Source organism: Zalophus californianus, chromosome 13, assembly GCF_009762305.2.
Source record: "Zalophus californianus isolate mZalCal1 chromosome 13, mZalCal1.pri.v2, whole genome shotgun sequence".
NCBI classification, from domain to species: domain Eukaryota; kingdom Metazoa; phylum Chordata; class Mammalia; order Carnivora; family Otariidae; genus Zalophus; species Zalophus californianus.
In genome coordinates, this window is record NC_045607.1 from 37,297,472 (window position 1) to 37,310,815 (window position 13,344).

Here is a 13,344-nt window from a genome sequence, read left to right on the forward strand (position 1 = left end):
ATATTTCCACATGCCAAGAGAGAGCGTGTGGAAAGAGAGCCAGTGACCACACTAAGGAGAGGCTCTATGTCTAGAGTATAAGAGGAAAAACAGTAGGGAGGGTAGTCAGAACAGATAGGGATAGGATGTTTTTATAAAAGCCAAGGGAAAATAGAATTTCCAGAAAAATCCGATCAGTACTGTCTAATGATACTGAAAGGTAATAGATGATCACCTGAGAGAAAAGACCATTGGATTTTATTTAGGAGCCCAGTGCAGACCTCAAAGAGAACAGGGTTAGTAGAGCAGGTATGGAGAGGTGGGGTGGTAGGCATAGGAATCAAATGGCCAGAATGTAGACAGTGAGGAAGCAGGCTTGCCCAAACCAGGCAAAGGGACTTGTGGGTGCCAAGAGGGAAGGAGGCCCTGGAGGAGAGTGGGACACTCCTGGGCAGAGAGGCAGAAAGTTCTGGCCAGAGCAAGCAGGCCAAAAGGCTGGGGCCCAAAGTTCAAGAAGAGGAGAGAACCTTGACCAAAAAGAAGCTGCTGCCATTTCCTGACTGCAGAACTCAGGCTGAAAGCTAAAGCCCTGGATCAAGAACTGCTTTTTTTCCTTTCTGAGCTAGGAGGCCATTTTATTTCCCAAGTCCCAGCTCATCATCACTGTGGCCTGGAAAGTTAGGCCGGATAGAAGATGAAATAAACTGAACTTATTCATCCTCTCTTCAGCTTTTCTCTGAGATGGAGAATAGTTTGGTTTTAAAATTAGGCACCAAGCAGTATTAGAGTGATTTCTGTGGGGGTGTCCGTCACGTGTAACAAAAGCTACCCTTTATTGACTGCTTACCATGCATCAAGGACTGCAGTAAGCACTTCATATACCTTATCCTATTTAATCCTCCCAGCAATCTTTTGAGATGGGTACTATTATTTTCCTTATGTTAAAGATGAAAAACAGGGTGGGAAAGCTGAGCACTGAGACCTAGAACTAAAGTGGGGAGACCTTTAAAGAAGTGCAGACTACTGGGCGCCTGTGTGGCTCAGATGGTTGGGCGTCTGCCTTCGGCTCAGGTCATGATCCCAGGGTCCTGGGATCGAATGCCGCGTCAGGCTCCCTGCTCCTTGGGAGCCTGCTTCTCCCTCTGCCGCTCTCTCTCTCTCTGTCTTTCATGAATAAATAAATAAAATCTTTGGGGAAAAAAAAAAAAAAGAAGTGCAGACTACCAAGGCATTACTCATTCTTCCAGCTCTGATCCACTGTTGTACTAGGGATCCAATCAGGTGTGTGTCTGCCTCCTTCCTGGGTAGACCAGAGGTCCCGTCTAAATAGCCATCTACAGCAGCTCCCTACTCCAGGTGGCCAGATGGGAGTTCCAGATCACTGTGGTCTCCATTGACACAGTGGCCAACTGGTGCTTGGGCCACTACAGTTGGTGAGACTGGTTCAGGGGCTTTGGAATAGTGTTTGGTAGCTTTATCCTTGGCTATGCCAGAAACCCATCTCTCAAGCAGCAGCTCTTCTCCTCCTATGCTATTCTGGGCTTTGCCCTGTCTGAGGCCTTGGGGATCTTCTGTTTGATGGTCACCTCCCTTATCTTCTTCACCATGTAGGCTCTGTGAGGGTCCCCTACCCATCCCTGCTGCTTCAATTCCAGGCCATGCCTGTACTAGAGTGAACTAAGCTTTACCATTAAATACAGTATTTCTCTAAACCTCCCCCTGCCCACACACCAAGAAAATTATGAAAACCATATCCAGTGAGGTCAGAAATTTGATCACGATCACACAGACAAGTAAATGGCAGAGGTAGAACTTACTCTAAGATTCATACCTTTATTTTTTTTAAAGATTTTATTTATTTGAGAGAGAGAGAATGGAAGAGAGAGAGCATGAGAGGGGGGAGGGTCAGAGGGTAAAGCAGACTCCCCGCTGAGCAGGGAGCCCGATGCGGGACTCGATCCTGGGACTCCAGGATCATGACCTGAGCCGAAGGCAGTTGCTCAACCAACTGAGCCACCCAGGCGCCCTAAGATTCATACCTTTAATCACTGCACTATACTGCCTCTTAACACACTTGTAGTGCACACACACACACACACACATACACAAGGGCCCAGGCTGTGTGCCAAGAATTTAACATGGGTTATAGCTCTGGATGGTAGGATTAAGGGTGATTTTTTTTCTTCCTCTTCTTTTGTGCTATCTGGACTTTTTTTTTTTTAAGACTTTATTTATTTATTTGACAGAGAGACAGAGAGAGAAAGCACAAGGAGGCAGAGCGGCAGGCAGAGGGAGAGGAAGAAGCAGGCTCCCGACCGAGCAGGGACCCCGACGTGGGGCTCGATCCCAGGACCCTGCGATCATGACCTGAGCTGAAGGCAGCTGCTTAACCAACTGAGCCACCCAGGCTCCCCATGTGCTTATCTGGACTTTTTACAGTGACAATGTATTCCTTTTGAATTCAGAAAAAAGCAATATTTTATTTAAGTTTTAAGTTTTGGTACTCTTTGCCAGATTTCTGTAATAATCCATGGTGAGAACAAAGCAGGTACATTATGCTCAGGTGCAGACAAAGGAGACTATGCCTTCTTTGTAGCAATACAGGCTCTGCAGTGACAGAGCAGAAAATCTGGCATGTGTGTATGTGCATGTGTGTGTGTGTATACTTACACATGTGTTCAGCAGCCACTGAGGTGAGGGGAGGAGTGACTGATCTGTCTGAGGATGTGCAACATGGAGGCCTCTTTCCCTTCCCTATGACCAACCACCTTGTCCCTGAGCCAGGCCCATTTAGTCTTGAGCTTCCAGAGGGACTAGGAGATACTTTTTCACATACACCAAAATCCTCCACCTCAACCTCATCCCCTGTTGAAAACCTGGCCAGGGAGCCAGGCTGCTGGCATGAAGCTGCACCCATAGAGTGTGATTTGAGTTATGCTGGAGCTACTTCAGGCAATGGGTCCAAGCAGACAGTTGGTATCAGGGATGGGCAGAGAGGAGCCAGTAGCATTTAAGGTCGGCGTTCACTGGCACGTGGGCCTCTTGTCCAGAGGCTCCAAGATCTTCAGGTGGAAGCAGTTCAGGACCCTGGATAGCTCCTAGAGGAGCCCAGTCTCTGCCAGGTCTGAAAAGCCTAGGTGCCCAAGTCCTTAAGGCCCTTGCTTATTTAATTTTGAATAGCTTCCCTATACATGTCTCTGGTCTCTTCTGTCTCCAAGATCAGCCCTTTGGATCCAGGGACTCCCCTTATCCTCTCCAGCCCTTACCCCACCTTCCTCCACACACATCTAGCCCGACTTGAACTCTCTCTGTGGAGGTCACCATCACTCTGAAGGTGAAATAAGCTTTCAAGACAACATCTGAGCTGTCCCTGGCTAGGATCCAACACCCTGATACCACAGAACTGTAGGATTTCAGAGGGAGGGTAAGAATCTAGTGGAACAGGGAGTGTTAAAAGGGCCTTTGTCTCTAATACCCCTGCATTAACATCTTCAGTTTGGTGTGTGAGGCAGGGGAAACTAAAGAGAGGCACTGAGCAGATTTCAAGGCCTGAAGCTAGAACATTTCATGAGCTATCACTGTGCAGTCAGCCTGCCACTGGGTGTACACTTGATTTAAAGATACCTTTTTTTAGGGAAAGAACATTGACATAAGGTGGATTGGAGCAAGTGTAGCAAGTAGAAGCAGAAATGAAACTAGTGAGTTCAGAGGTTCACAGCCTGCCACCCCCACCCTAGGCATGCACTTGGGCCTTAGGCAAAAGAGAGTTAGATTAACATTGCAGAGGGGTTTCCTTCCTCATTCCCCAAATCATCCAGAGGAGGGGTTTGTGAGGAATCTGGAAGGGCAGAGGAATCACAGTCACCTACTAGGGATTGGATTTCTAGTCGAAAGTTCCTTCTCTACTTCCAAGCCTCTTCCATAGCTAAATGAATCAAAGCCAACAAATGAGGTTACTGTGCTCGCACTTTGATTGCCTCAGCTGGTGAGTTAGGAGGGGAGGTAAGTTTACCTGGATTGAGGCTGAGTGAAAGCACTCAGGATCCCATCCTTCCCAACCAGCCTTGCTCTGGGCCTTGTGTTAGGCTCTCCATTGTTTTCTTCACCTCTCATAGACTCCTGGATCCCTTACTGAAAGAACTTTCTGAGCTAAAAAGCCATTACATGCCTTGTACTTCAAAGAACTTCCTGGTCAAGGAAACACGTGCTAAAGCAATATGAAACCAGCAGAGAACAGCTACAGGCTCCCTCTCTCAGCACCAGCCAGTCATAATGGGACAGGCCAGGGAGGGAGGAGAAAAGAGCATTTGGTGTTTGCTGAGCCACGTGTAGACATGACAGAGTTTGGGCTGGAAGGAGTAGGGCTGCCTCCACCACACCTGAAGAGGTATAGCTTATAACACTCCTGGAAATGGGAGCATTAACAATGTTGTAACTAATTTATGGATGAAAAGATGCTCAGAGGATCTAGATCCAGACTGTCCATCAGGCTGACTCCTCTCATGCCTGTGGAAACAGTGTTTTCTAGCTTCCAGGAGAGCCCTTACTATGGGATTAAGCACAGGCTATTGACATTTAAGGAAGCCTGGACAAGAAACAAGAAGAGATGAGGACTCTGTCAGATCCCAAGAGAGTTGGTTGTGTTGGTTTTTGTTCAAGTAGAACAGGCCTAATATCAGCCAGAACTTGCTTTTGGCCTGTTTTCTCAGGGGCAAAGGCTCTCCCATGTTTGCCTTCCATGACAGCGGATGCTTTGTATTCATTGTTTTATTAGGAGCAGTGATTATGTGACCACAAACCTTACTAAATTGAACATAATCCTGTGCATTCAGAAGAAACAGTTCAGGGCTCAGGGGAAGGAGCAGCTGGCTGGAAAGAAGGGCCCATGAATTCTAATCCCAGGGCTGCCATCTGGCATTGACCTGGGACAACTCATTTACTTTCTGCCCTGGAGGCTCTTTCTGGAATTTCAGGGCCTGAATAAAAACAGACCTGGGAACTCAGAGAGTGAAATGACCTGTCTAGACTCTCAAAGTCAGTGCAGTTCACAGGCAAAACTGGAATCCACAGGCCCTATTCTCCAGCCAGAGGTGTGCTTACTGTTCAGGGAGGTTTCCTATGTTTTCCTTTGCTGTCTCCTTGCCTTATATCTGTATTCCCAAGTGCTCCTATGCCTTGGGTGCTTCACTGCCTGGTAAACATGGTTGTAAGCCCCAGGTTGTCAGAAACCACTCTGAGCAGCCCTGACCCTATCTCCCTCCAAAGGGTTTTCCGATGGTTTAGTTCCAAGCTGGCTTCCCACTCCTCTAAAACTTGACAGTAAGAGTTGGGCCTTACTCATTTGATAGTGGGAGTATGTATCTGCAGGCAAAATCTGACCTGGCCCTGGAGTCTCAAAGGAAACTGTGTCGGCTCAGCTGATGGTCAGTCCCCACAAGAGGGCAACCTGAAGTTGGGCTGCCACTTTGGTCATGGACCTTAAGTGAGTTCTAACTAGGCCAAGCCTTCAGGTGAGTGAGTGAGTAAGGGAGGGTTTGGGGACTCCTACTTTGGCTCTTCTCCAAAATAACTTCCTAGAAGGCAATCTTTCAGCCCCTAGCCAGAGAATTCCATAGAGAAGTGGCCCTACAAAGAGCACACAATACAACATCTGTCTGGGACACCATTAGACAAGGCCCTGGCACAGCCTGGTAGGCCACCGGACTTTTGCACCTCTGTTACAGAAAGAGCCTTGCTGTGGCTCAAGCCAAATAGAAAGAAATCTGTTTGTCTGTCGTCAGATTACGGCCCTTCATTCTCTGTGCTAGGCACTGTGAGGACACCGTAGAAATAGGCATGGTCCCTGCCTTCGTGAACATTTATTAAATAAACTATACAAGTATTTGCTGAAGTAAAATTTGATAAGTATGTGAAAGAAATGGAAGGGGGTGGTGCTGTGAGAGTATATTATAGAGGGATCTAACCTATCTTGGTATTCGTGGGAAGTTTTTTTTATAAGAAATGATGTGTCAGCTGAGGCCTGAAGGACAAGTAAGATGTAGCTGGAAGGGGAGCATGAGGCAGGAAGGCTCTTCATGCTCCATCAGGAACAGAGACCAGTGATGCAAAGGGTGGTAATCTGGGGGAAGAGTGGCATGGGATGAGGTTGGGGAAATGGAAGGGAAGGCAAGTGACTGTTGCTTTGCCACCATTCTTAGCCCAGTCTGAATAGCCCCTTTCCAAAAAAGAGCTGGTTGAGACCCACCCAAACTGCTGTGGCACACCCCCCAGGGGAGGCTGGTGCCTCTTCCATCTCCCCAGCACAGGGGACTCTCACAGGGATGCTCAGGAGAGGGGCTCCTAGCCCCAGCTTGGGGTTCAGAGTGGAGTGGTCACCTGGCAGCAGAGCTCAGAGAAGGGAGAAGGAGGGGGCAAGAAGGACTAGACACTTAACTTTCCCTCCAGATACTCTCTGTACGCTTTTTCATTGCTTTGAACTGTTTATTAATATATTACAGAAGCCATTTCCACATTTCGATGGTTCCTCTGGGAACTCCACACTATCATCCTCCTCCTGTGGTAGATAAAAAATGTCAGCTTTCAAGATTTTATACTTGGATTTCAGAAACTAAATTGCATTACTATGTCCGGTGAGACGGCGCCATTCCCTGTTCCTATCTGCATGCTCCAGGCACCATGAGGCTGATAACATCAGCGTGTCAAAGCAGTTCCATCCAGACAATTTGCAGCTGGCTGGGGCTGGGGAAGAGGGGGTGGGTGGCTAAATTCAGAATCTGGGGGCAGCCCAGGTTGACTGGATTTTGGGGTTCTTTCCATAGACCATTAGTTCTCCTATCTGTAGAGAGAGAACTTGTCTTGGTCCCACCTAGATGTAACAAGGAGTTGAAAAGTACTCTCCTAAACACTGATAGGATAAATCACTGAAGAGCCAATGCTCAGGTTTTCCTTGGAGTGAAAGATAGAAGAGAATAGGAGGAAGAGTGGAAGTCATAATATGAACAGGACAGGCCCCTACTGCCTGTGAGATTCGGTGTCCATGTAGAATCCAAAACACTTCTGGAAATGGTTATTCTGTGCTTCCCTGAAGCCCAGATGTGAGGCCTTGTAACTAACCTTCTGCTTGCCATAAGGTTGTAAAGCAAATGAAGAGAAAGCATTGTTCCCCTGCCAGGAAACACAGGAACTTTGGGGGTTTCTTTTCTAGTTGTAACCACCATTTAACTCTACAGAACAAACATTCCTTTCACAGCAAAAATTTTCAACTTATTGGGTTATTTCAAATGCATCAAATAGCATAAAACATTCATTCAACTCTGGCAGCATTCACAGACCCATTTTTGTATATAGCAAAACAGGCTCTTCATCCCCAAAACATGATGTTTTCAAAATGTAGTAGCCCCCGAGGTCAAGGTCAGTCCACCCTCACTGAGGTTGCCAGTGCTAGTGCAAGCCTGGTTTTCCTGCTCGATGCCCACTCACCCATAGGCTCTGGTGTTTGGATGCAGGAGACAGACCTAGAATCTACCCTTAACTCTAATTGCACATATCTTAACTTCTCTTACAGTGGAGGCATTCAGTTTACTGACTCCATTACTATATCTAAGGGATGAATTAATAATTAAGTCAAATTATTCTTTTTTTAAAGATTTTATTTTTAAATAATCTCTGCACCCAGTGTGCGGCTCAAACTTACAAGAGTTGCATGCTCTACTGACTGAGCCAGTCAGGCACCCCAAATTCTTTTTTTTTAAGTAAACTTTATGCCGGGGCGCCTGGATGGCTCAGTCAGTTAAGCGTCTGCCTTCGGCTCAGGTCATGATCCTGGAGTCCTTGGATAGAGCCCCATGTGGGGCTTCCTGCTCAGCGGGGAACCTGTTTCTCCCTCTCCCTCTGCGGCTCTCCCCTGCTTGTGCTTTCTTGCCCTCTGTCAAATAAATGGATAAATATATTTTTTTAAATAAATTTTATGCCCAATGTGGGGCTCGAACTCATGACGCCAAGATCAAGAGTTGCATGCTCTACTGACTGAGCCAACCAGGTGCACCTAGGTCAAATGATTCTTTAGTTTTATTTGTTTATTTTTATAGAAAAGTATTATTGAAGGTTTTAAAAGTGAGAAGTCACGATCACTACATAACCATGATCACTTGGAGATAGTTTCCAACACTGAGCCTCTCCTGGGTGTCCATGGTTGGTGTAGCAGGTGTTTCAGTTTCTTGAAAAAGCTCAATGCAGGGGCGCCTGGGTGACTCAGTCAGTTAAGCATCTGCCTTCAGCTCAGGTCATAATCCCAGAGTCCTGGGATCGAGCCCCGCATAGGGCTCCCTGCTCAGTGGGGAGTCTGCTTGTCCTTCTCCCTCTGCCCTGCTCATGCTCTCTCTCAGTCTCTCAAATAAATAAATAAATAAATATCAAGTCAAATCAAATCTCTAAAAAAAAAAAAAAAGTAAAAGCTCAATGCAGGCTGCTTCCCACTGTCCTGAATTCCCAGGCTGCTCCTGTTCAGTCTGTGCAGGCTTCCTGCCTAAAGGACTAGAAGCCCAGTGTTTTTGTGCTTTTTGCCCTGGCCTGGGGAAAATGGCCTAAGGCTAAGTCATGGGACTGTGGTACAGCCAGAACTTGGGGCAACTTCAACCCCCCCCGCGACAACTCAGCTTGCTGCTACTTTGAGATTGGCCAGGCCCTGGTCAGCCTCCCTTGCCTTCACTTGCCCACACTTCCTAAGAAATAGCAGACCTGCCATGCTCTCTGGACCAGGGCTAGACTTCTCTAATGGGGCTTATTTCTGGGGAGTCTCAAGCTTCCCAAGGATCAGACACATAACATTGAGAGAAAAATAGAGTTTCTGCTGAAATGTCAGCAAACCGCAGAGTAAACAGTGTGTCTTGAATTCTCTTTCCTGACATCTTCAAATATCTGGCCCTTCTCCACTGGCTCCTACCTCCTAGCCTCAACCATCCTCCACTCCAGTCTCTCTTGTCATATAAGAGCCCCTTTGGAACTCTGGTTCTGTTTCCCCCTGTTTTACATTAACCTTCTCAAAACCTTATCCTTCCCAGACATCCATGATACCAGCCTCTCCTTGGCCCCCTGATGTCAGTTCTCTTCTGTCTATCCCTTCAATATTGGTGTTCCCCAAGTTCTTTCCTCTGATCCTTCATATGTTTAGGTGCGTGTGTGCACGCACGTGCGCGCGCGCACACACACACACACGCACACACACGCACAGGAAACCTAGGAGTCATCTGTGCCTAGGTCTTTCTCCTCAAACCCAGATCCAGTCAGCCACTAAGCCCTGGCAGTATGACCTTGATATGTTTTTCTTCTCCAATTCCATTATGTTCCATTAAAGTCCAAAATCCTGTATGTGATTTACAAAGCCCTTCATGATTTTAAGCCTTCCTCCTGTTCTAGTCTCATCACCTGCCACTTCATCCCACCGCTTAACATTCCAGCCAAATTGAGCTACTCCTTTTGCCTGCTATGTAGTCATGTGTCTCTTCCTCCCTACTCCTTTGTTTTCTTGTCTTTGCTTTTCTTTCCCTACTCCTTTCTTCATCTGGTTCATTTCTATCTCCTACTCATTCTTCATGCCTCAGCTTTCTTTGAAGAAGTTTTCTCTAATTCCCCAGGGTAGAATAGGTGCCTCTCTTCTGTGTACAGACAACACTCTATACAAACCTCCGTTGTAGCACTTGGCATATTATTAAAAATTATCTGTTTATTCATTTGCCTTATATACTGGCTCTTCATCGGTAGAGATCATATTATTTTTGTATCTGCTAGTGCCTAGACTATAAGTGCCCCTAAAATTTAGGACCAGAACTGAATTGGTGACTGAGACTCTTTCTTTTTTTTTTTATTAAAGATTTTATTTACTTATTTGTCAGAGAGAGAGAGGGTGCACAAGCAGCGGGAGCGGCAGGCAGAGGGAGAAGCAGGACTCAATCCTGGGCCCTGGGATCATGACCTGAGCTGAAGACAGGCGCTTAACAGACTGAGCCACCCAGACATCCTATGTCTGAGACTCTTTCCTCTCCTTTTTTTAATACTGTCATCTTCTTTTCTCTCCTGGGCTCAGCATTCTCAGTCCCCAGTGCTTTTTCTTGCTTGCTGCTCCCTGCTAGTCTGTCTCTCTCTATCCTGAGGTATTGACTGCTTCATTGACTCCAATATTTCCTTCCTGTGGAGCACTTGTTGAGCAGGAGATTGCTAATCAGAAAGCATCCATGCCATTTTCTAAAGAGGGGCTTCAAGTGTGTACAGAGCACTGGAGACAGGATGAGACTAGTACCAGCCTTCCAAGTGCCTGCTTTATAAGACAACAGTCTCACATCTGTGTAAGTTCTGATGTGTTGTTAATCTCATGACTTTATCTGATGTCTCTAAGAAGAGGTTGGGTATAAGAAATGACAAGTTAGATTCAAATTCTAGTGCTAATCACCTTCAAGGTGTGATTTTGAATGTATTACTTTAAATAACCTGGTTCTTCAATTTTAAAATGGGAATGATATTTACCTTACTCAGTCTTTTAGTAGGATTAAATGAGATAATATACATAAAACACCAAGCACCATAGCTGTACATATAGCAGGTAACAGGTGTTCGAGCAATATGAACTAAATGATCTGCTGAATTCCGAAGAATCACACCTGGTCTGCATTGTTATGAACAACTCCCTGCCTTGGCTCAGCCAGAGCTCTTAGCGGTACTGCCTTCCCAACATGAGCTTTGGGTCCTCTCTCCTCCCTCCTCCCCCACCTAACCATTGTCCTCTCTTGGCACTAAGAATATAAAACCAGGTTAAGGTGGGGGCAGAGGCCTCTGCCTCTCAAACAGAGATTGTCTGGGGATGGTGTGGGTGTAGAGGGGGTGGCCTACAGCCTTGAGGCCTAGAGCTTATTCAAAGTGTGGTCCCTGTATTCAGAGCATTGGTATCACTTGGGAGCTTGTATGAAATACAGACACTTAGGCACCATTCAGATCTACTAAATTGGAATCTGCATTTAAACAATATTCCCAAGTGATTAAGAAGCACTATCCTGGGGTGCCTGGGTGGCTCAGTCAGTTAAGCGGCTGCCTTTCGCTCAGGTCATGATCCCAGGGTCCTGGGATCGAGCCCTGCATCGGGCTCCCTGCTCGGCGGGGAGCCTGCTTCTCCCTCTCCCTCTGCCTGCCTCTCTGCCTACTTGTTCTCTCTCTGTATCTCTCTGCGAAATAAATAAATAAAATCTTTAAAAAAAAAAAAAAAGAAGCACTATCCTACAGGCACACAGATAAGCTCAGCAGGTGTGGAGGGATATAGGCTGTGCATATATGTCAGAACTGTCTAGAAGAGACAAAGCCTGCACAGGTGGGGAGGAGCTATGACGGAGTATAGTCAGAGCAAAGGAGGTGTTCCTCAGAGGTGTGGGCTACAGAACTGTAGGGGGCTCTTTGGGTAGGTATTGATTATGTGTTGTTTCAGTGCCCCTTCCTTTGGATGCCCCAGGAGTGAAATTATACCTTTGAGTTACCTGGTCATTATTACTGCACCAGCCAGAGAGTGACAGGTGAGTAGAGAGAGGCTCTCTACCACCATGAGCCTGGGGAGACCCTCCAGCAGGGACACCAGGACCATCTAGTTTAGCAGAAGAGTACTGTTTCCCTAAAGAGATGCATAACCAGCAACCAGCTGGCTTCACTGCTGAAAACTTGCCTTGAGTTTGTGCTAGGCTAGACTCTTCCCTCACCCTACTCTTCAAACACCAACTGGCATCTCTCTCTCTCTCTCTCTCTCTCTCTCTCTCTCTCTCTCTCTCTCTCTCTCACACACACACACACACACACACACACACACACACACACACAAAGCTGATTTAACAGAAACTCAGGGCTTTATCAGCCTTTGTAAGTTAACTCTCTCCTTCCCCTCTCTGACCCCCTTCACTGCTAGGCTGGGCTCTGAGCCTCCAGGAGCCTTTAACATTAACACCTCTGCTGCACAAAGCATGCCTGGTAAGAGTAATGGCAGGCCCTAGGCTTGGTTGGAAGCAGCAAGAATTTGTTTTTACCAGAGCCACCATATCTCCCTTTTAAGCACTCTTAGGACTCTGAATCTCTTTTTCTTTCCCAATAGAAATATTTCCCAGCCATCCACCTAGAGCCTCTTGACCTTTTTCTGTGGGAGAGTTGTTTCTGTATCTCAGTGGTAAGGAAAAGGCCCTGTTGTGCTTGCCCCCACCCCCAGAAATGGAGTGGGCTGAATGCCCAATAGCATTAGCAGTAACTGAAAGTAGTTAGAGTCCTAGCCCTAAGTCTCAACTGTCATTGCTCTTTTGCCTGCCACCCAATAGGTGAGCCTCTGGTTTCACCAGGTTTCTGCCCAGGCCCAACCCTCTGTGTTAGGGAGGATAACAAATCTTCACCACTGTCAATCTCTCCTCTGTGCTTCTACCACCCTTCATTCATTCCTGTCTCTCATGCTCCTCTCGCTGCCTTAAATGGGCTGCTATGTGTTCCTGTCTTCTTTTTACCATTAGACAAAAGTCTTCTTGGCAAGAAGCTGGTCTTGGTATTTTTCCCTCCCCAAAGTACATTGTTCCCCATCTGCCCCATGTTGGTATTCAATGACTATCGAGGTTTTTTAACAAGTGGTGAGCTCACTGATGTTTAATTATTGGGATGACAAAAAGGCAAGAATATGAGACTGCTCTGTCCAGAGAGCTAAGCTTTAGAGCTGCAAGTTGTCTTTGTGAGCAAAATGTGGTGCTTGCCAGGCATGATGAAGGTTAGAGAGTTAGAACAGGCTGAAAGATGAGGAAGAGGTAAGAGATTCCACAGAAGGGAGAAGCTGTTTGATACCAGCTCTCTGAGTCCATTGTCCATTGCAGACAGTAGCTCTTTACTCTTCCAAAGCCAGAGGAAAAGAATTGGAAATGGCAATTGTGTGAGGGCATCCCATAGACTGCCAGATTATTACTTTGTTTTCTTGGGAAAACCAAGGAGTCCAAAAGATTCATGAACTAGTGCAGGACAGGCTCAGTCCCTTGAGTAACTGAAGCTTACCAAAAACCCTCCAGTGACATTTGGGGCCAAGATCCAGATGAGGATCCACAGGTCAGTCTGGCCTAGACCAAATGTTAATGTCTGTTGACATTTTTCCTGCTTCAGCTTCCTACCATGTGCAGGGCTGAAGGACAGTCTCAAGGTCTCTCCAACCAAATGCCCTTATTGATTCCTGGACAGCATCTTTCCTCAATGTTCTGTGCTTCCGTTCTTACCTTGGGGAAATAGAATTCACATTCTGGAAGGAAATTGAAAGATCCTCTGGACATGCTTCGTAAAGCTTTGTTAGCCCTGAATATCTGGTTCCCTTCTTGCCCT

At 46.6% G+C, this 13,344-nt stretch overlaps 1 protein-coding gene and 1 long non-coding RNA gene across 6 annotated transcripts in view; one reads left to right on the forward strand and one right to left on the reverse strand.

The window, feature by feature from the left end:
* Nucleotides 1-13,344, forward strand: part of FAM219A (family with sequence similarity 219 member A) — a 52,684-nt gene that overhangs the window by 22,124 nt on the left and 17,216 nt on the right. The gene's annotated exons all lie outside the window — the stretch shown is intronic.
* Nucleotides 6,441-13,344, reverse strand: part of LOC113934355 — a 38,495-nt gene continuing 31,591 nt past the window's right edge. For both annotated transcript variants that reach the window (XR_003523645.1, XR_003523644.2), the window contains exon 4: nt 6,441-6,532. This is a non-coding gene — a long non-coding RNA (uncharacterized LOC113934355). The remainder of the gene's footprint in view (nt 6,533-13,344) is intronic.